General features: G+C 42.3%; 1 protein-coding gene across 5 annotated transcripts in view; it reads right to left on the bottom strand.

Moving 5' to 3' along the window:
- Positions 1-22,500, bottom strand: part of LOC123519008 (A disintegrin and metalloproteinase with thrombospondin motifs adt-2-like) — a 321,375-nt gene that overhangs the window by 73,583 nt on the left and 225,292 nt on the right. For 2 of the 5 annotated variants that reach the window (XM_045280125.1, XM_045280126.1), the window contains one exon: positions 9,909-9,990. The exons of the other annotated variants lie outside the window; for them this stretch is intronic. The gene's annotated coding sequence lies outside the window, so the exon portion shown is untranslated. The remainder of the gene's footprint in view (positions 1-9,908; positions 9,991-22,500) is intronic. 5 annotated transcript variants of the gene reach the window in all.

The raw sequence follows: 22,500 nt of genomic DNA, 5'->3' as shown, positions 1-22,500 counted from the left end.
GTACTAATGGAACTACTACTATCGCTAAGAGAAAGAGGTATCTAGTGTAACTACTACTATCGCTAAAAAAAAAAAAAAATTATCGGAAACCATTTTCTTTATAAAACTTGTCTAATTTACTTTTGAACGTAGCTACCGTGTTAACTTGGACGACGGACGCTGGCAGCTTGTTCCAGTGTTCAACTATTCTTACGTTAAAAAAGTTTCTTCGCAAATCAGTATTAAATCGCTGTCCTTTAAGCTTCAAGCCGTTATTTCTCGTTACTGATTGCGAAAGCTCAAAAAGATTTTCATAATCGATCTTATCTATATTTTTAAGTATTTTAAAAGTTTGAATGAGGTCACCTCGGATGCGACGATCTCTGAGGGAGAACATGTCTAGTCTTTTGAGACGTTCTTCATATGACAGGCCACGTATTCCGGGGATTAGTTTCGTTGCTCGTCTTTGAACGCTCTCTAATTTATTTATGTCTTTTTGATAACTTGGAGACCAGAACTGAACCGCATATTCCAAATGTGGTCTCACTAATGACGTATAGAGACGCGTTATGATTTCAGGTGTTTTATAGTCAAAATTACGTGCAATAAATCCTAAAACAGTGTTAGCTTTACGACTAGCGGCCGAACACTGTGCAGCACATTTTAAGTCATTTGTTATGAGTACTAAAGTCATTTGTTATGAGTACTACTTTTGTTATGAGGAGGAGGAGGAGGAGGAGGAGGAGGAGGAGGAGGAGGAGGAGGAGGAGGAGGAGGAGGAGGAGGAGGAGGAGGAGGAGGAGGAGAAAGAAGAGGATGAGATGGAAGAAAAGAAGGAGGAGGAAAGTGACGAGAAATAAATGAAAGAAAAGTAAAAGAGAAGGCTGTTGGTTCTAAGGTACAGTTTCATATGGTGTGTTTCAATCTCTATGTATGTTCTTACTCACTGTTACTCTACTATACACTTTCTCTTCCTTATGTATATCTAGTTCATATGCACTTCATAACACAGGCATTGAGATGTATTTAAGCTATTTTTCTATATACAACATCTATATATTGATGTCTATATATATTTTCTACTACTATACGTCAAACTAAATCTTATGTACTATATCTACTGAACATCTATTACTTCATACTGACACCGTGTTCTATTCAATTCATTCTTCGTTTATTACGGTAATATGCAAAAACTGGCTTATAAGACGTACAGAATAGTGGGTGGAACAAACCTAGTAAGAACACAGAGACGGATGACAGTTTGAAGAGGATGATGGATAAATGTACGGATGATGAAGACAGATGATCAGATTCATGAGTTCAGGAGCTGCCCTGCGTATATACTTAGGTCATCTGGCATTGCTTTCTCTTATTCGTATGTTATTATTTGTGACATGCAAGATGAGTGTCTGCTGATGAATTTTCAACTGCATAAGAAGGAGAGAGGAGGAGGTAGTAAAGGTAGAACACAAAGGAATACAAAGGAAAAATAGCCAAATATCCCTAATGATCATAACGATGCTGTGTGTGTGACTGCATTAGCACCGAACTAGTAGATTTTATGAGTTGAAGACAAAAGAACAGCAAGGAGGAATGAAAAAAGACTGTAGTACACAGAAACGGTCAACGAAGAGGAGGAGGAGGAGGAAGAGGAGGAGGTACGAGTATGCAGGTAGAGAGGTCAGAGCTTCACGCGATATAAAGTCTTAGCAATACACACCGCCATAACTCTCGAAAGGCTGAAGTAAATCTCATTCTATCACATTTAATAGAAACTCGCTTTCCTCTATGCATATGGGTACAGTCTCTCTCTCTCTCTCTCTCTCTCTCTCTCTCTCTCTCTCTCTCTCTCAGTGCATTAGGTTTATGCGAGTAAAAATTGAATCTAATCACTCCAAGCACTACCTGTCACGAGAGGAGGAGGAAGAGGAGAAGGAGGAAGAGGAGGAGGAGCAGGAGGAGGAGGAAGAGAGAAAATTGAGAAATGCAAGGGAGACGAAGGCATCAAAAGCGAAGCAGAAACAGATTAAAGATAAAATGGAAAAGAAAGAGGTAAATTAATCTGGTTGAAAGAGAGAAGAAAGAGAGAGAGAGAGAGAGAGAGAGAGAGAGAGAGAGAGAGAGAGAGAGAGAGAGAGAGAGAGAGAGAGAGAGAGAGAGAGAGAGAGAGAGAGAGAGAGAGAGAGAGAGAGAGAGAGAGAGAGAGAGAGAGAGAAAGTAAACACAGACATAAAAGAGGCAAAGACAAATTAGGTTCATTTGCAAGTACGTTTAACTTCCACAGTATCTTTTTCTGCACCTTTTAATTTCCTTTCAGTTGCTTTTAATCTATTTTGTTCCTGGTTTCCTTTAGTTCCGAGTTTCCGAGCGATGTGCACTGAGGCATTCTGGAACAGACTCAGGAGGAAAAAAAGGTCTGCTAGAGAAAAGTAGAGGAAAGAAAGGAAAAGAGTAAATGTGATAGCAACAACAATATAAATGACATTAACATGGCGTGAGTTCAGACAAAGGAAGGAAATAAAAAAAGTATCAGTTATGTAAAGAGAATGAAAACTGCGCTACTGCCAAAACAATAACAGGTGACAATGGAATAACAACGCTATTACTACTACTACTACTACTACTACTACTACTACTACTACTACTGCTTATACTACTACTACTACTACTACTACTACTACTACTACTACTACTACTACTGCTGCTGCTGCTACTAAGGTAATACAGGTTTTGCTCCTTTTTTCTTGTGTTTCTATAAACGATGAAAAAGAGAAGTACTCGTAAAAAACATCTTCCGTAATTCCTCTTTGTAAATTTTCTTTATTTTAATGTCTCAATTCACCAGTTCCCTCTCTGTCTCTTTCTGTGTTTCTGTAGCTCTCTCTCTCTCTTCCCTCATCTCTCAACTCTTCCCTTCCCTCCAAATTTCGCCCCTTGACTTCCCTCCTCTCCCCGTCGTATCTCCCTCGCAACTCAACTCATTGCCTTCCTTACCCTCCTCCCGACCCTCTTTTCTTTCGCCCCCCTGTCCCGTGCCCCTCGCCTCCTCCCAGCCTCTGTCACTCTCGCCTCCAATTGCAATTAACCTTGTCAGTCCAATGAACTGGAGAGGAAGGATGACGGAATGTTAAAAGAGAGACAAATTAATGAACGTGTACCTTGGAAAATTTTAGGGAGAGTTTGAGCAAATTATAAAAAAAGAAGTGGTTTTTTTTTATTTAAAGTTAAGGGAGTATAGGAAGGTTGTTAGTGGATTTAAAAGAGAGAGGAATATATGAATGGCAAATGATTATCAAGTATGTCTAAAGATTTATTTATTTTAATTTAATAAATAATAGTCAGATATGAACTGGTATATAGTGCATATCAAGTATTAGTCTCGATACAGGAACGACCACATTATTACTTTCCTATTCTTCCTAAGCCTTTGAATGTTCACGCTGCTGGTGATTTTAATGATGAAAATAATAAATAACACAAGCAAATCATATTTTTCATCTGTCTACCATAAAAGTCATGTTGGGTTTGTAGGTACTGCTCTATCATTACGCTCAGTTGAATAATGCGACTTCTTGTTATGGAACACTGTATTCTGTTGTGTGCTAACAAAAAAAAAAAAAAAGACTGAACAATACGAGTACACAAATGGAATTGTCTTTTATTAATTGTAATGTTGATTGTAAAAAAATACATGTTTGGTTCTGTTGAATGTTTGTGGTATTAAAGGTGCAAGGCTAATAATTTTATTGTGCATGCAAATGATGCTTAGCTTTCAAGAATTCTCTATTGCAATTTCAGTTAACAATGTGATTTTTACGATACAAACAAGTGAAGACTATTACTACCATTGCGAAACTTTCTGCTTTTATGAAAATATACGGAATGTGGGTACGTTGTTATACAAAATAAACTCACACTTGGTTTCATTTCTCATTCCTTCGCTTATTTAGTAATTTATGCAATTAGTTTAGAATCCTTCCATTTAAACAATGATTAGTGGACGTGAATGAGCTTGACCTAAATTGACCATCACTGTACAAGGAAATTACGCTCGCTGTTAATAAGAGGTGCATCTAATTAGGAGAGAGAGAGAGAGAGAGAGAGAGAGAGAGAGAGAGAGAGAGAGAGAGAGAGAGAGAGAGAGAGAGAGAGAGACTCATACAACCAGCTAAAGTGTATGTAACAATGTTCTACTGGCAAGATAGATGGACGAGCTAATGCCTGAATCATCGTTGCGTGACACTCAAGAAATACAAACGGCACGCGAGTGAGAGGAACATTTCTCACAACGCTGGCGAGGAGACTAAAATATGACACGTATAAATATCCCATGAATTCCTTCCGGGCTGCGTTATAAAAATCAGGCAATAAATTCAGACACTGGAGGAGAAAACTGAAAAAAGGATGAGGATAAAAAAAAAAAAAAAAATCGTTGGCGAAATGCGAAATTAAGAACTAAACAGGAAGAAAAAAAGATAAAAAAAGATTTACATATATTCTTGAAGTTATGGGTAAAAAGTAACAAGGGAGGATAAAATAAGGAATGTTAAAGTGGAGAAATTATGACGCACTGTTAGTTCTTGACGTCACTCCCACCCACGCTTAACACCATTACACGCACGCGCACGCTCAGACACACACACACACACATACATACACACACACGCCGCCACCCACGCAACGCAAAATGTAAAGGCGGAAACAAGAGGAAGAGGAGGAGGAAGAGGAGGAGGAGGATGAGTAGGAGGAGGAAGTGAAGGAAGAGGAGGAGAATTAAGAAGAAAAGCTGAAAAAAAAAGATTCTGACATGAGGAGTTTTACGTTTTCTCTTCCATCTCTGAACAAAAATGCAAGTTATTCCAAGTAATATTGTTACGAAAACTCGACAAAATCAGCTAAGATCAAAAGCGTTATTTTTTTTTTCGCTCGTAACTTTTATGGTATCGTTTTGAAGGAAGAAAAGTTCAGAAAAATGTTTATCTATGTATCTGTTTGTCTATTGGTTTGTTTGAAGGATCTGTCTCTCTGTCTTTCTCTTTCTGTCTCTCTCTCTCTCTCTCTCTCTCTCTCTCTCTCTCTCTCTCTCTCTCTCTCTCTCTCTCTCTCTCTCTCTCTCTCTCTCTCTCTCACTATTCCAACAGAGAAGAAAATTAGCAAAGAATTCCTGTAAAAATACCACGAATTCTTACCAGATTCATTCATAAGGATAAGAAAGTTAAATGTGGACGTTCCAAGCAGGAGGGGAGGAGGAGGAGGAGGAGGAGGAGGAGGAGGAGAAAGAGGAGGAAGAAGAGGAGAAGGAGCAAGAGAGGACGGAGATGAAAGACTAAGACAAGACATCAAAAGAAAAGAAAAAATCCCCCAAAGCATAAACAAATAATAAAACACGTCAAAAATACGTAATACAGAGTAGAAGGCGCAGCAATACACGGGCCTATATACTTCTGTCGCCTTTACTGAGGAGGAGAAAGGAGTGCGACGGAGCGAGGTGTGGAGGGAAGGTACAGCAGAGTATATGAAATAGGTCAAGTTACTCCTGTCTTCCAATCGAGCGTCACCTTTACACCGTGTATCGGGAAAGCAAGATGTGGCGGTGGTGACGATAGCGGTGGTGGTGGAGGATGCGTGCTAGGGAAGGAACGATAGGAGAAGGACTAAGAGAGATTAAATTTCCGGTATCTGCATGTGTGTGTCAGTTTCCATTAGGAGAGTATTGGAGAGATGCGTTAAGTAATAAGGATAGGAGAGGAACTAAGTCAGATTACGTTTCTGATATTTGCATATGTGTGTCAATAATCGTTATGAGTGTATTAGTAAAGTGGGTAAGTCAGGAAGGATAGAACACCTGGAACAGACTGTATTACTCTTTTCTTATGTATATGAGTGGCTGTTTCCCCTGCGAGTTTAACGGGAAAGTGCCGAGAAAGTAAGTAAAGAAGAAAGGAAGAATAGAAGAAAAACAGACTTTCCTTATCGGCAAGGCGTCAGTCATGTAAATAAGGAAGGAAGGACAAGAAAAAACCAATGTCCTCTGTAGTGCACATTTCAGTATTCGAGTATCACCTTTTCCTCTGAATGTATTGGAAAAGCGACAAATAGGTAAAAAGAGTCAAATGTCAAAAGGAGGAACTTGCTGTGAAAAATCATGAAAAACTAGATACGGTTTTCCTTATCTGATAATTATGACCATTAAAAAGTTAGCCCCAAATAACATTAAACAAAAATGAAGAAAGTGCGACCACAAATTTGTTTAGTATATCTCAAAGAATCAAATGTCAAAAAGAGACTTACTTTTCTCTCTTACCAGTTCCAAGCAAGTGGAGAATCTCAAGAGTGACATCCCCAACTTCCCTAAGCCATCCTCTCTCTCAATCTCTCTCTCTCTCTCTCTCTCTCTCTCTCTCTCTCTCTCTCTCTCTCTCTCTCTCTCTCTCTCTCTCTCTCTCTCTCTCTCTCTCTCTCTCTCTCTCTCTCTCTCTCTCTCTCTCTCTCTCTCTCTCTCTCTCTCTCTCTCTCTCTCTCTCTGTGTGTGTGTGTGTGTGTGTGTGTGTGTGTGTGTGTGTGTGTGTGTGTGTGTGTGTGTGTGTGTGTGTGGATAAGTCAATGTGACTAAATCATCTGAAATTTTAATAAAAATGATCAATAAATAATAGTTTTTATCTCCCCAAGGATGTTGTAAGCTGGACGAAAGAGAGAGAGAGAGAGAGAGAGAGAGAGAGAGAGAGAGAGAGAGAGAGAGACAGAATATAACACTACTCGTAGTCCTTTACACCTCACCCGTCACAACTTTACGTCAACACACACACACACACACACACACACACACACACACACACACACACCGAACTCATGTCTACTTGATGAATCACCTGCTTTCTTCCACTTCTCCTACTATTCTTCTTCCTTTTCCTTCTCCCTTCTCCCTCTCCTCTTCCTCCTTCTCCTCCTCTTCCTCCTCCTCTTCCTCCTCATTTCTATTTTCTTTTCATTCACCACACTCGAGCATCTATTCCTGTCGTCTCCTTTGAATCTCACTTGAGCTTTTCTTGTTGAGAGAGAGAGAGAGAGAGAGAGAGAGAGAGAGAGAGAGAGAGAGAGAGAGAGAGAGAGAGAGAGAAAGAAACTCTCTCACACACACAGAGTACGAGAGCAAGGGCGTGGTGTAGAGGGGGAAGATCTTCGGTAGCGTCTTTGATACCAAGTGGAGCGGTACTAACAACTCGAGCGAGGCAAGACGAAGATGGGGGAGGCAAGGCGGGGCTGGAAGGGAGAAAGAGGCAACACCAACCAAACCACCACTTCTCCCTCTCTACACGAGCCGAGGTGTGTCTAATGGAGCTAAGAGCCGGTCCCGGGAGTGTTTGAGAATCTTAACCCCATCAATACTGGGACACATTTTTACCTCGAGATTTTGCGTATGAATAGACCACTTATTGATATTAGAAAGGTTCTAAGGAAGATAGAAGATTAATGACCACAATCTTCACTATTTTGATTCTCCCATATAAGTTTCTGAAGGTGTATGAAACCAACAAATAGTAAGCAGAATGAACATGGAAAGGTGTCCTAGTACTAAAGGCTTTAAAGGTGTAAATTGTTGTTTTTATTATTATCATTATTTTTTTTTACGGTAAGGCCTATAGCACCTGTAGGCACACTTGAAGAGTGTATGAGAAGCGCTGTTCAGCTTCCGCCCATTAGTGGCGCAGGCAATTTTATTTATAGTGGTACCCATATTAGGGCCCATATCACCGCCCAAGCTCATCTTGAGTGTAACCACCTAGAACTTGGGTATCATGGTGATATGTAGGTAACTTTAAACCACTCGACAAATGGCAAAGTGTTTTTTCTAAGGCTGTACGTGGTGGGATTCGAACCTACGCGTGGACATCTGCCCGATCCCACGCTCACCACCTTATCCACTATGCCACCACCTCCCTGAGGCGGCGGCATAGTAAGGTACTATTTGTTTTTTAATATTAATGGTTTATGTATGGTTGTTTTTGTCTTTTATTTATATTTTAGTTTGCATTTGTGATTTTTTTTTTTCTCTAATATGTTGAGTTTTGTGTAAGATTTGTGATTTTTCTATTCCTCTTCTTTATTCTTTTTAACTGTATTGTTTTTGTCAATAGTCTGTATGGTTTATCATTGTAGTTTTTCTTTTTCTTCTTTTTTTTATTTTAGTTTGTATACTATGTGAGTTTTTCTTTATTCAATTCCTCTTTTTTTTCCTCTTGGCGTTATGTAAGAAATAACAGAATGAATGATATGTTGCGGTACTCTCTCCCCCCCCCCTCTCTCTCTCTCTCTCTCTCTCTCTCTCTCTCTGCCTCTTACTTCCTCCCTTCATACCTCCTGGGAAATAACGTTATAAAGGAATCATATTTCACTTTTACTCTGGATCTAATGTTGTCTCTTCATTTTTATCATCTTCAGCGGAAAATCTATTTACCGCCACCTTACAAAACAAGTGAAGCTACACACAATGGACGGTAATTTCATTGTCTGTACTAGATGATACAAAAATTTTTAACCCCTTCAATACCGTGACATGTTTTGATATTCGCGTTCTGCATATTATTTGGCGTTTTTATAAAGCTTTAGAAATTTATGTGGGGGAATGAAATAATGAAGACTCTGGCCATTAATCTTCTGACCTTCATAGATCCTTCCTATGTAAATAAAATCGTCTAATCATACCCAAAACTCATGGTAAAAACGCGTCTCAGTACTGAAGGGTTTAAGGAATTGCATATTGTCTAAGTGACAGATTAACAAAATTTCTATATCATTTAATGGTAACAAGGACTTTTAGGGAAATGTATATGGTTTTAATGACAGATTAATAAGATTTGTATATCATTCAGAAGACGTTAATTGGAACTGCACGATTTTTTAAAGAATGGTTAATAAGATTTAAACATTAGTAAAAGAGGAAAGAATCTTGAAAACCAGGCTAATTATCTCCACGGCCTTTGAAAACAGTGGTGGTGAAAAAGCAAAGCGGTACTGAACACGGGCGGTTGTGAGGCGAGAAGGAAAGTAGGAGTCGGGGATGTGTTGTTACGCCGCTATCAAAGCCTGCAATAGATTATCAGCTTCCGATATAAAGAGAGCTGGAGGGATTTTTATTATATTTTTCTTCCTCCTCCTCCTCCTCCTCCTCCTCCTCTTCTAGAATGGAAATGTTGTCAAGGGAAGGGATATAGATAAAAAAAAAAAAAAAAATGAATGAAGTTTTATGTAACAAACATCACAGGAACTTCTTATTGTTAGAGTTTTGAGTTATTGTTTTTTTTCTTTTTCCTATTTCTCTTCTGCGGTGTTTTTTTTTTTTCAATGTTCGTTCGTTCGTTCGCTTGTGAGTTATAGGCGGTGTAAGTTATGGGTGTGTTTATAGTGCTGTTCGTTCACGCGTTTATTGATATGTTGGATTGTTTTTTCTTTCTCTCTCTCTCTCTCTCTCTCTCTCTCTCTCTCTCTGGAAGTTTGTGAGGGAAACCTATCGGAAAATTTTGTATGGCAACCGATCGAAGAAGAATGAGTGACTTATACAGATATATTTTCTTCCTTATCTTTATATCACCAGTATTTCATAGTTTCATTTTTTAAGGAGTATGTTATTTATATGGTTTTTCTTTGGCTAACCTCTTCAGTACTGTGACGTATTTGCACCTACAGTTTTCTTTGTGACAAGACGATTTTATTGACATTAGAAAGTCTATGGAAGTCAGAAGATTAATGGTCAAAGTCTTCACTATTCTGATCCCCACAAGTAAGTTTCTGATGCTGTATAAAATCATCAAATAGTAACCAGAAAGAATATGGAAACGCGTCCTGGTACTGAAGGGGTTAAAACTTTATATTCTCTCTCTCTCTCTCTCTCTCTCTCTCTCTCTCTCTCTCTCTCTCTCTCTCTTCACCTTTCCATCACTAACTTGACCTTCATTTCCTCTCCTCTTTGTTCTCCTTCGTAAACTGACAATACTGGCAGAAGTTCCCAGTCTGTAATGAAAGGAAGATAAAGTTGAAGGAGAGTGAAGGAGCATTTTTCCACACCTAAAAAAAGAACAACTACGAACGTATACAAGCTCTCTCTCTCTCTCTCTCTCTCTCTCTCTCTCTCTCTCTCTCTCTCTCTCTCTCTCTCTCTCGTTCACTTGTTTTGTTCTGGAAAAATCTGGAGAAAAAGATAAAAAGAATAGTAAACTTTTTTCACCGAAGTATTGGAAGACAAGGCTATGGAGGAGGAGGAAGATGAGGAGGAGGAGGAGGAGGAGGAGGAGGAGGAGGAGGAGGAGGAGGAGGAGGAGGAGGAGGAGGAGGAGAAGGAGGAGGAGGAGGATGAGAAGGAGGAGGAGGAGAAGAAAGAGGAGGAGGAGGAGGAGAAGGAGGAGGAGAAGGAGGAGGAGGAAAAGGAAGAGGAGAAGGAGGGAAAGGAGAAGAATAGAGAAAGAGCGAGCATCTGGTATCAGGATCGTCTCGTGGGACTGAAGATTATCAATTCTAATCTATTTAACGAGTCTCAGGTGGCTTTCAATTCTACGTCCTTTCCCTCACTGGGAGATCGAAGGCTGATGAGTCGTGTCTGATCTCCATAAAGCGTAGAACTCTCTTTCTATTGGGCAATCGAGCAACACGTGCGGGACACATGGCGTTGTTTCCCTCACTCCTTTAATCTTGCCTCGTCCGTCCGTTCGTCCTTCCTTCCTACTCTCTTTCTCTCGCTATCTCTCTCTCAGGTCTCGTGGGAATCCTTACACAATGCTAAGTCCTAATAACGTAGGATCCTGATGAAGAGGGGGATGGATGAAGGGATGCGAGGGAAATTTAAGTCTTCTCTATGTACGTACGTCTCTCCCTCTCCCTTTGTCTCTCCTAATTTTCTCGGTCTTACTGTCTCTCGTTCTCAATTTCTCTTTTCGTTTCGCGTCACACTGTTTCCCTTTTGGTCTTTCTTCTTGCTCGTTTTTTGTGTTCCATCGTTTAGTTTTTCTTTTATCTATGGTTGGATCTTTTACATTATTGCTTTTTTTTTTTTTCTTCTTCTTTCTATCTTGTGTCTTTTATTTTTCTTTTCCTCCTCGTACTCTTCGTTTTCTTATCTTTATCTCTAGTCTCTCCTTTTACTTTTTCTGTTTTTTTTTCGTTTATGTTTTTGCTTATTTATCTTAAATTTTCTTTTCATCTATTATTTGTTGTCTTTTTCTCTGTTTCTTTCCTTTCTTGTGTGTTTTTACTCTCTCTCTCTCTCTCTCTCGTTGAGACCTCATGTGCATGTCGGATAATGAGCTCAGAATTTTAAGGGAATTTGCTCTTTAAAGGGAGGGAGTGTGTCAATTTTTATGCTCTCTCTCTCTCTCTCTCTCTCTCTCTCTCTCTCTCTCGTCGTCTTCGCAGTAGCAGTAGTAGTAGTAGTAGTAGTAGTAGTAGTGGTAGTAGTAGTAGTAGTAGTAGTAGTAGTAGTAGTAGTAGTAGTAGTAGTAGTAGTAGTAGAAGAGGAAAAGGAAGAGAGCAAGAAGAGTATAAGTTAGAAGAGGAGGAAGAAATGAAGAAACATTCCTAAATATATTCAGATTAATTTCACTCTTGCTCCTGCAGGGAACATACGTGACTCTTTTCGCGTCCACCTTTCATTAATAACAGTTATGATAATACAAGTGCTTCAAATTACTGCCACTATTATCATGTTATATGTAAAAAAAAAATATCCCCGTTTCTTATCTTTTAATATCTATTCGGAATTCAATCTCAGCTCCTGAAGAACGTCACTTTTTCTCTTCCGGTAATAATTCTCTACATTTTTAATACCCAAAATTAAGCTTCATTTGAATTAATTGCCGTTTTCCCCCTCGAACGAACTAACTTTCGCCTTTTCTTAGATAAGGAACATGAATTCCAAGACACGTGCTCAAGATAAAAGACATATATGCACTCTTTATTTTATTCATTTGTCATTTTTTTTCAGAGGTAGCGTGTACCAAACCTCACTAATTAAAAGTCATGGCAACTCATCTCCATAATCGACCTAAGAGGGAACAAAGACAAAGAGAGAGAGAGAGAGAGAGAGAGAGAGAGAGAGAGAGAGAGAGAGAGAGAGAGAGAGAGAGAGAGAGAGAGAGAGAGAGAGAGAGCAACTGGGTTAAGTATTTCTGGGTCACTTCGCAAGGTCATGGTCGCATCTGACTTTGCTCTTATCCCTCACGCTCTCCCTCTTTCCCTCACTCACTCAGACTTCAATAGCTGGAGGCAAAGAATCAGGGAGTCACTCAGCGGCTGGTTTAGTGTCAAGGGTATCTCTGGTTGGACATCCTGACACACACACAGGCACACACACAGATAAAAAGTTGTTAAAGGAAATATCAAGCAACTTCTAAAATTTAGTAGAGAAGAGAACTGAATCCTTGTGTGAGAGGGATACACCTCCTGTCCTCCTCCTCCTCCTCCTTCTGTTCCTCTTTCTCTTCCTTCTTTTCCTGGCAGCACTTCCTCCTCCTCTCCATCCTTCTCTTCCTCTTCCTTTTTCTTTTCGCACTTCATTCCCCATCTCCTCCTTCTCCTTCTCCTCCTCTTCCTTCTGACAACGCCTCCTCTTCCACCGCAGTCACTCTATGTCTTCCCAGAACCTTATCCCACTGATGGCTCTACCTTTCCAGCACTCTGCCAGTCCCATCTCACCGCCTCACCTCCTCATATTCCTTCCATCACTCTTCGCTCCTCTACTTCACGTCAAAAAAATCTGTAGTGTTTTGTATGGCTGTTCGGGAGATAATGTCTGTCAAGAATATGTTCATCACTTTACTGAAAACACGAGTGTCTACTGTACGTAACTTGTGAATAGACTGTATATTAATTCACATCTCTATCTCTTCACTTGTGTATCTGTTATTTAATGATTCCAAGGTGATCTTCAGGAAATATACACATTAGGAAGATAAACAGGATAAATATGAAAGGAAATGGAGAAGAAGGAGAAGGACGAGAAGAAGGAGGACGAACAAGAGGAGGAGAGAGATAAAAAAAAAGAGAATGACAGCGATGATAACATAAGAGAAGAATGTGTAAAAATTATGAAAAAAATTGGCAAGTAAAAAGGTAGTAAAAGAAAGGAGGGACAAGGGGCAATGGAATGGAGCAACAGCTGGGACGGGACATGTAAAAGTTGGAGGGAACCGATGGAGAACTTGAGATTAATGACGAGAGGAGTTTTTGAAATGTGATTAGGAGTTAGGAGAAGAGACGCCTGAGTGGAGGAAAGTGCATGTAAGTGGAGGAGAATATAGAGGAGAATGAGAGAGAGAGAGAGAGAGAGAGAGAGAGAGAGAGAGAGAGAGAGAGAGAGAGAGAGAGAGAGAGAGAGAGAGAGAGAGAGAGAGAGAGAGAGAGAGAGAGAGAGAGAGAGAGAGAGAGAGTACCAGTACCAGCAGTCGGCCGCGGACCCTAACCACCACCTCGGACTAGCAGGCCTCGCTCACTACCATCCCTCACCATGGTACAGCCAGCTTGCCCCCGCCGCCAACTAAAGGTCGTCTCTAGCAACGTCCGTGGTCTCCGGACTAACCTTGCAGACTTATACCACAACTGTGTGCAACGACACAATGCAGACGTTGTTGTGGTGACCGAGACATGGCTGAACAGTGAGGTGGAGCCCACGTATGGCAGGATGCAGGGCTTCACCCACTGGGTGAGGAGGGACCGACAGGAGCGAACAGGAGGTGGAGTGGCTGTCTGCTTCAAGGAAGGAATGCAGGCCCAGCTACTCGACATAGACACGCCTCCAATGATGGAGATGATGTACTTCCGAGTAATGCTGGCAGACCGCTCAGCCCTCCTGCTGTGTGCCCTGTATCGCCCCCCGCGACAAGGGCCTGACTCACTCTGTACCTGACTGAGACCTTAGACAACCTGATGATGGCACACAGCTGCAGCCACGTGCTGATTGTGGGGGATCTCAATCACCACCTGGAAAGAGACGCCTACGAGAATCTCCTGAGGTGCAGGGTCTGACAGATCATGTCACCTTCCCCACACATGAACGAGGAGGGACATTAGACCCTGTCATCTCAGACTACCAGGAAGACAAGCTTCAGTGTCATCAGCTGGGGCTCGTGGGCAGCTCTGACCATCACGCTGTACTGACACAGCTGGAAGTGGGCGTGGCTCAGGACGAGGCCACCACCCGCACCATCTGGCTGTGGAACAAAGCAGACTGGGCTTCCCTGCGCCGCGACCTGACCCACACCCCATGGGCCACTCTGCTACAGGGAGGAGCAGAGAGTGAAGCACTTGCACTCACCTCTCACCTTCTCGCCCTCCAGAGACGCCACGTCCCACACAGGGAATACACCACCAGATCGACGGATCAGCCATGGTTTGGCTACCGTTGCCGTGTTGCTGCCGAGGCAAAGTATGCTGCCTGGCTCCGCTACAAGAGGAACCCGACTCGGCGCAACAAGGACCTGCACAGGGCTGCATGCAGGAGGATGGTGGTAACCAGCAAGTGGGCCTTAAAAAAGTGGGAGGAAAGCCTGCGCCGGAAACTGTGTGGCACTGGCGTAGGAAACAAAACTTGGTGGTCTCTTGTTAAGGACAAACAAGGAACTGGCCACCAAGAATCCATCCCTCCCCTCAGCAAGCAGGACGGTACTGTCGCCACCAGCAGTAAGGAGAGGGCACAGTTGCTGGCTTCCTTGTTTGCTGGAAAAATGAAGGTCGGGAATCCACAGCAGCCACCGCCTCAGCTGGTCCAGCAATGTGAGAAGACTGTCACCATGGTGGAGGTGACGCATCAGCAGGTGAAGCGATTATTGCGGGGGCTGGACACACAGAAAGCCACCGGCCCTGATGACATCAGCCCGCACCTGCTGAAGCGATGCTCCCAGGAACTGGCTGCCCCTCTCACCCAAGTCTTCACAACTTGTGTACGGGAAAACGTCTGGCCTTCAGTGTGGAAGGAGGCTCGAGTAGTTCCTGCACACAAAAAGCTCCAGGACGGACCCAAAAAACTACAGACCCATATCCCTGTTGTCAGTGGTGGGTAAAGTGTTTGAGAGGGTCGTGGCAGAGGTGGTGTGTAGCCATCTCAAGGACAATGCCCTCCTCTCAGACCAACAGTTTGGGTTCAGACCTGGAAGGTCAACCTCCGACCTAATGATGCTTCTCACCAGGCATTGGCAGGACGCCCTCGACGACGGCAAGGACACTATAGTGGTTGCTTTGGACATAGCAGGAGCTTTTGATAAAGTATGGCACAACGGATTACTAGAAAAGCTTCGTGCTAAAGGCATCCAGGGTGGCTTGCTACGACTCTTGGGAAATTACCTGCAGGACAGAAGCCTCAAGGTGGTTGTCAACGGGCAAACATCTGAGTCCCTGCCTGTGGAGGCATCAGTGCCACAGGGTTCAATTCTTGGCCCACTCCTGTGGAATATCTACGTGGATGATCTTCTCCAGCTACTGCCAGGAGTCATGGCCTATGCTGATGACTGCACCCTCTCCTATACCTATCCACGCCAGGACAGTGGGCGGGCTGCTGAGGCCATCAATCAGCAGCTACGAGTGATAAAGGAGTGGGGTGCTCGCTGGCAAGTGACATTCGCGCCGGAGAAGACACAAGCAATGGTTGTCTCTCGGTCCCCAGCCGCCATGGCAGCAATGGCAGGAAAGTTGTCTTTGGCGCTGCTGCTCCCACTCCAAGATGACGTCAAGATACTTGGAGTGGAGGTGGATCGAGGGCTGAGGTTTGACAGGCATGTCAAAACCATTGCCAAGAAAGCCTCTCACAGGATCTCCGCTCTCAGAAGGATCGCCAGTTTCCTCGACAGGAAGGGGAGACTGCTGCTGTACAAGGCACAGGTGCGGCCCCACCTTGAATACGCAGCTCTCTCCTGGATGTCCTGTGCCGCCACACACAGAAGGAGACTGGACAGCATCCAACGCCGCGCCATACGGCTAGTAGATGCTGCACTACCACCTCACCCAGAGCCTGAGCGTCCCCTTGATTCACTGGAACACCGCAGAGACGTGGCGGCGATCGTAGTGTTCCATAAGGCACAGGTGCAAAGAGTGCCACATCTGGCAGGGCTGCGTCATCCTCTAAGAGTCACCGCACGGAGCACGAGAACGGTGCTCAATGGTGGTGACGCCGTAGAGGTGCCGCGATCCCACGGGTGTCAGCATCAACGCACCTTCGCAGGACGCGTCTCCAGGATGTGGAACTTGTTCACGGCCGCGGTGCCTCACGTCCAGGAGATGAACACACAGTGTCAAACTGATGGCACATAAGTGGAGACAGACACTGCCAACTCCTCTGACACTCTTTGTGACGTGACACTCAGTGTAGTGCAGTGCGTGAATAGTGCTAGTGAAGTGAAACGAATAGTGCTCCATTTACATGCTGACCATCTTGTATATTATCTATTTTTAAGTCTTGTAAATATTGTAGAGAAATAGATTGTAGTACCCTTAGAATAGGTAGCACACGACAGTGCGCCTTTGGGTACATGTTCCTTTGTATTAAGTTTTGTTTAAATAAAAAAAAAAAAAAAGAGAGAGAGAGAGAGAGAGAGAGAGAGAGAGAGAGAGAGAGAGAGAGAGAGAGAGAGAGCAATGCCAGCTTGAAAATGGTTACAAGAAATTATAACGTCGGTAATATAAATGATAATATTCTTTTTCCTCCAGCCTTCTCCTCCTTCCCTTCCGCCTCCTCTTCCTCTTCTCTTCCTTCTTTTCCTCCTCTCACCTCACCTCCTTTTCCTCTTCTCTTCCTTCTTCTCCTCCACCCTTTTTGCCTCCTCTTCCTCCTATGTACTTTCTTCCTTTGCCCGCACACCGAAAAAATCTCAGTGAGGAACGGAAACCAAGAAACTAAAGAAAATAAATAATTTCAAAATATATAAACGAAATCTCAAAGGCATAATGATGTCATGTAAAGTCTCTCTCTCTCTCTCTCTCTCTCTCTCTCTCTCTGCCCACAAAGCCCACAACTTTCCTAAATAACTTTCGTAATTAATCAAGCGACGAACGATAATTGAAAGTACAGCACTCAATTAGTCCGTGACGGGAGATTAAGTTCTGCCTCTTCCGGACCATTTACCCGTAGACAAAAAAAAGTGGAGGGCCTTAGGAAGAAGTGGAAAAGAAAAAAAAAACATTAATCATCATTCATCTGGCAGTCACACAGGTCCTGAGTTGGCGGCGAAGAGCATCGAGAGCAGAATATAGAGGAGTATGAGAGAGAGAGTGAGAGGAGAAGAGAGAGAGAGAGAGAAGAGAGAGAGAGAGAGAGAGAGAGAGAGAGAGAGAGAGAGAGAGAGAGAGAGAGAGAGAGAGAGAGAGAGAGAGAGAGAGAGAGAGAGAGAGAGAGAGAGAGAGAGAGAGAGGAATATTGTCGTACATCACATCTTCGGGAGAAATGCAAGTTATTTTCTCATTTCTAGGCTATCAGAGAGCATCCTGACGGGTTCTTTGGGGGCACGAAGAGCCTCAAAAGGAGGAGGAGGAGGAGGAGGACTGACAGGCGAAGAAACAGGTTAGCTGTAGGAAGGCGAAAGGGTAAAAAGGGGAAAGGTTTGATCAGAAAGGCTGTATTTTATTTCTTACGATTTTTACATCCTCTTTTCGTTTTTTGAGTGTTTAAAATTCTCTCTCTCTCTCTCTCTCTCTCTCTCTCTCTCTCTTTCGCATCCACTATCTTCCTTCTCCTGCAATTATCTTCTATTCCTTAATTTACCTTCATTTACCTCTACGTATCCACAATTCGTCTTACTCCTGGTCACTTCGTCTTCTCTCTTTCCTCTCCGGTGCTCCCTCCTTTCCTTTTCCTTTCTTCTCCTTCTCTTTCCGCCCTCAATACACGCCATTCTCCTTCTTGATTCTCCAGCATTTCTTACACTCCCTTTATTCTTTGTACGGTTTCCTTTTACCATTTTTCCATTCTTTCCCTCTTCTCTCTTTTATTTAGTTCTTATTCATTGTCTTCTTTTCCCCTTAATACAAAAGCAATAGCTATTTTTTTTTCTTCGCTTGTGTTGTTGATTCTAAAACACCTTTTCTTCCACCACTTCGTCTTAATGCTTCCCATTTTAACTTTCTTTATAGATTCGTCTGCATGCATCCTTCACTTAACTTCCTCCTTCCCGTCTTGTCTTCCTCCATTTTCAAAGAGTAATTTTTTTTCCATCATTCTCTCCTAAACGCTTCCTTATTCATCATTCCTCCGCCCCACCGCACCTTAACTATTCTTTTCCCTTTCTTTCCTTCCTCCTCCCCTTCCCTCGTTATTCATTCTCGTTCTCGCTGCTCATTTCTCCTTTCACTCTCCCATAATTCTGCTTTCTACTGCCTCTGTTCCTCATTTTTATCTTTTCCTTTCTCTCTCTCTCTCTCTCTCTCTCTCTCTCTCTCTCTCTCTCTCTCTCTCTCTCTCTCTCTCTTTCTTTCTCCTCTGAGACATAACCGTCATTTCTCTTCTGCTTCTTTTTATCTCTTCTTGGTGACACCTTTCAAATCCTCCCTTTCTTACTAAAATCTTTTACTCTTTCTTCCTCCTTATCCTCCACCCACGCTCTCTCCTTTCCCTCTCAAGACAATACCTTCTCCTCCTCAACCTTTTTCTTTTCCTTACGGGTAGCTGAATTATTTCCCTTTATTAAAATGGCTCCGAAAAAAAACTTTTAGGAGAAAAAAGGGTGTTTCTTATGGTTCTGAAAAGACTACTTCATTTATTTATTTATCTTTTTTGCTTTACCAGAAAATATACAAAGAAGGAGGAAGTAAGTGTCCCTGGAGCCATGAAGCGAGCAGTATGAGAGAGAGAGAGAGAGAGAGAGAGAGAGAGAGAGAGAGAGAGAGAGAGAGAGAGAGAGAGAGAGAGAGAGAGAGAGAGAATGTACCTCGAATATTCTTCAACGATGCGAATTTCATATCAGAAGTTTTCTAATATCGAAGTTTTTTTTTTTGCTGCTGCTGCTGCTACTACTACTACTACTACTACTACTACTACTACTACTACTACTACTACTACTACTACTACTACGACTACTACTACTACTACTACCATTCTTGATAAAAGTTTTTGTACGTTCTGATTGTTTTTCGTTTCATACTTAACATAGTGCGATAGTTTCAACAGCGTCATACAGGTTTTAAAGAGGGATTTTGTGGCTCTAGTTAGGAATTAATTAAGTTTCTATATCATTAACAGGAGAAACGTTCTTGAGAACAAGGATAATGATTTCTGTGGTTTCTGATCTCTCATAACCTCAACCTTCTTTTACCCTTCCTTGCCTACCTTCTGCTCCAGGCCACTCCAGTAAGACATACTACGATTACCAATACTCCTCTGCTATTGAGTCGTCCTCTCTATTCTTTCCATCCCCCCCGAGATTGCCAGCATCATTCCTCTACTCTTCCTCCCCCTTGTCATCACCAGAGCAGCACAAGACGTCCATAGAATCAAAGAGCAGATCACGTCCTCCCATTCTGACTCTATTGCTGGAAGAATGAACGAGGGAAGGAGGAAGGAAGGAAGGAAGGAGGGAGGGAGGGATGAAAAGGAAGGAAGGAAGGAAGTCGCCAAGAGGAAGATGCTGCCCGTACTCGCCTCGTTCGATCCTCACAGATTCCAGTTTTTAATTACGAAAGTGAGATTCCCAATGGTATTTGAGTGAAGCGAAAGAGCAAGAAAGGAAGGTTAAAGTGTTTAGGTCAAGACTTTGAAGGTATTACAAGCGAGACCCAATAACTGACTGACCAGAAAACCGTGTGAGGCGAAGTGGAGAGAGAGAGAGAGAGAGAGAGAGAGAGAGAGAGAGAGAGAGAGAGAGAGAGAGAGAGAGAGAGAGAGAGAGAGAGAGAGAGAGAGAGAGAGAGAGAGAGAGATTGCAAGGATGTTTTGTTTTACCGCCTCTTCCTTTCCTCCTTCTCTTCCTTTCCTCCTCCTCCTCCTCCTCCTCCTCCTCCTCCTCCTCCTCCTCCTCCTTCTCCTTTTGGCCTTAAAGCGGAATTTCAATTATATAACACTTGACAGCCGCGTCTCTCGAGCTAACGACGAACTTTCATTGAGCCGATCGACAGTATGCAGCTATTATGTGGACAAACACACACACACACACACACACACACACATCGAGATTCGTATGCAGCTCAGGGACACGCATTGTTAAGGGAATCAATAGCAGGGTTTCGCAAATGAATAAAGGGAAGCAATACAGGATTCACATGGAAGGGAATCGAGCCCTGAGAGACGTGTTGTAAGTGACCTGCTAGTGGTGGTGGTGGTGGTGGTGGTGGTTGCCGCTAACTGGACACACACACGTTTTGGGAGTTGTTTGTGTTCGAGTTCCTGAGTTTATGAAGCTTGAAAGGGCGGCGGTAAAAGTCTGTTGCTTGCGAATTTGGCTGTCGAGTAAGAGTCAAATAGCATATCGTGCGAATTTCAATATTAGCGCCAAGATTTATTGATATTTAATGAAAAAAAAAGGAAAAAAAAAAGAAAATGCGAAATGGATAGATAGTAAAGGGAGAGAGAGAGAGAGAGAGAGAGAGAGAGAGAGAGAGAGAGAGAGAGAGAGAGAGAGAGAGAGAGAGAGAATGATTCAACTATCAATATTTTACCCCAACAACATCAAAGCTCAGGGGAACGTTTACATATATTTACTTATACATTCAAGAAACATGTTCTCTTTACGTTACGTGTTATTATTACAAACAGCGTGATGTAATAAAGCTGCCGTTTTCTATATAATTCATCAGTAAGAGCAGCGTTTGTGTAGCATGGCCAAGGGAATTTCACTTACATAATCATACTATCAAAACAACAACAACAGCAACAACAACAACGACAACAACAACAGTAACAACAACGTTTAACAGATAATATTGTTGTGGAAACATAAGAAACCAAGTGAAAGCAAATACACACACAAAAAATAAATCACCAAATAAACATAATAATGAAAAGAAAATCAATGAGATAACGAAATTTCCAACACCACATAGGTCAACATAATTTTAGGGAGAAGTCATGTAAATCCTGAGGCCATTAACGCAATATCAAATACAAGACTCATCACTGCCACCTTCACCTGACATCGCCCGCCAGCCTGACGTGTCCTGCCGTTACGTGCTGCCCTCCCCTGCTCCTCTTTCCTCTCTGTCCCGCCCTCCCCTGCTCCCGTGTCCTCCTCCTTTCCCTTCCCTGCTCCCCTTCCCTCCAGTCCGCCCTCCCTATCGTATCAATTTGCTGGTATACTCAGAGGCAATATCGTTTGATGTCGTAAGCCTAATCGTCCAACTTATTAACCCGAGATTAGGTGGGCGTTGACTGACCTTCCTTGGCGGCGACGAACACACACAGCTCCTTAACTCACTTATAACTCTACAGATATTTATGTTTGTAGATTCTGACTTAAGTGGTGTGTTGTAATGAGACCTTCATCGTGTCCTACTTATCTAATCCTGTTTATGTTGATTTTCAAGTCGGTTTTCTTACATTTCTGTGTAAATTTTGTGATCAATAGTGTGTTAAAATGATTATTTTGTGGAGTTCTCTATTAAGACGAGAAAAACATGGTCTTGATGTTCCTTTTATTATACTTATTAAGTTTAGGTCTTCCCGTAAGAACCGTTAATGAGTTTTTTTATCTTGTCTTTCTTATCTCATCATTTTATTTTATATTTCATCTTTCTGGGATTAACGTATATTTTAGCTTAATTTTTGAAGTACTATTTATTCATCACACAGAATTCTTATATTGAACATTTCTTCATCGATCTCTTTATTGATCCTCTTACTTCGGCCTCTTAAGGGATCTAATGCTTTATATACCTGTCTCCTTAAAGGATCTGATATCATTACAGGTTCTGGAGATGGATTCAGACTCTATATAGCATACATTATAATTTCTCACTATTACCGTTTCTCTAAAGAAGATGAAAAATAGCAGACTATCAACTACGATATCTGAAATCTCAATTCCCTGACAATTTTTCGGTTTCTACAATACTTATATTGACGTGAGTGTTGCATTTTATCTCTTGCTGCGCAGTCGTGAATATCTGTCCACTCCATCTCTACTTATTCTGGAAATTAAGCAGCGTCACCCAAAAGCTGCAAGGATAAAACTTTGCTATTTGCCCCCACTTTTTTTTTCATTTCCCTTCACGCGAAAAGAGCAACTATTTAAATATTCACTTTTTTCCAACAATTTTCAGCGGTCCAAATTGCAACGTGCTATTCTAAATGGAAATGGCTTCGTACACACACACACACACACACACACACACACACACACACACACACACACACACACACACACACACACACACACACACACACACACACACACACACACACACACACACACACACACACACACACACACACACACACACACACACACACACACACACACAGACACACACATCCAAGTGCATGGAAAATATGCAATAAAGTGTGTATAAATATTAAACACACACGCACACACGCACACAGACAGACAGACAGACAAATAG

The sequence above is a fragment of the Portunus trituberculatus genome, chromosome 44 (genome assembly GCF_017591435.1).
Source record: "Portunus trituberculatus isolate SZX2019 chromosome 44, ASM1759143v1, whole genome shotgun sequence".
Classification (NCBI taxonomy): Eukaryota; Metazoa; Arthropoda; class Malacostraca; order Decapoda; family Portunidae; genus Portunus; species Portunus trituberculatus.
Note: the sequence above shows the minus strand (reverse complement) of the source record. Positions and strands in the feature narration are given on the sequence as shown.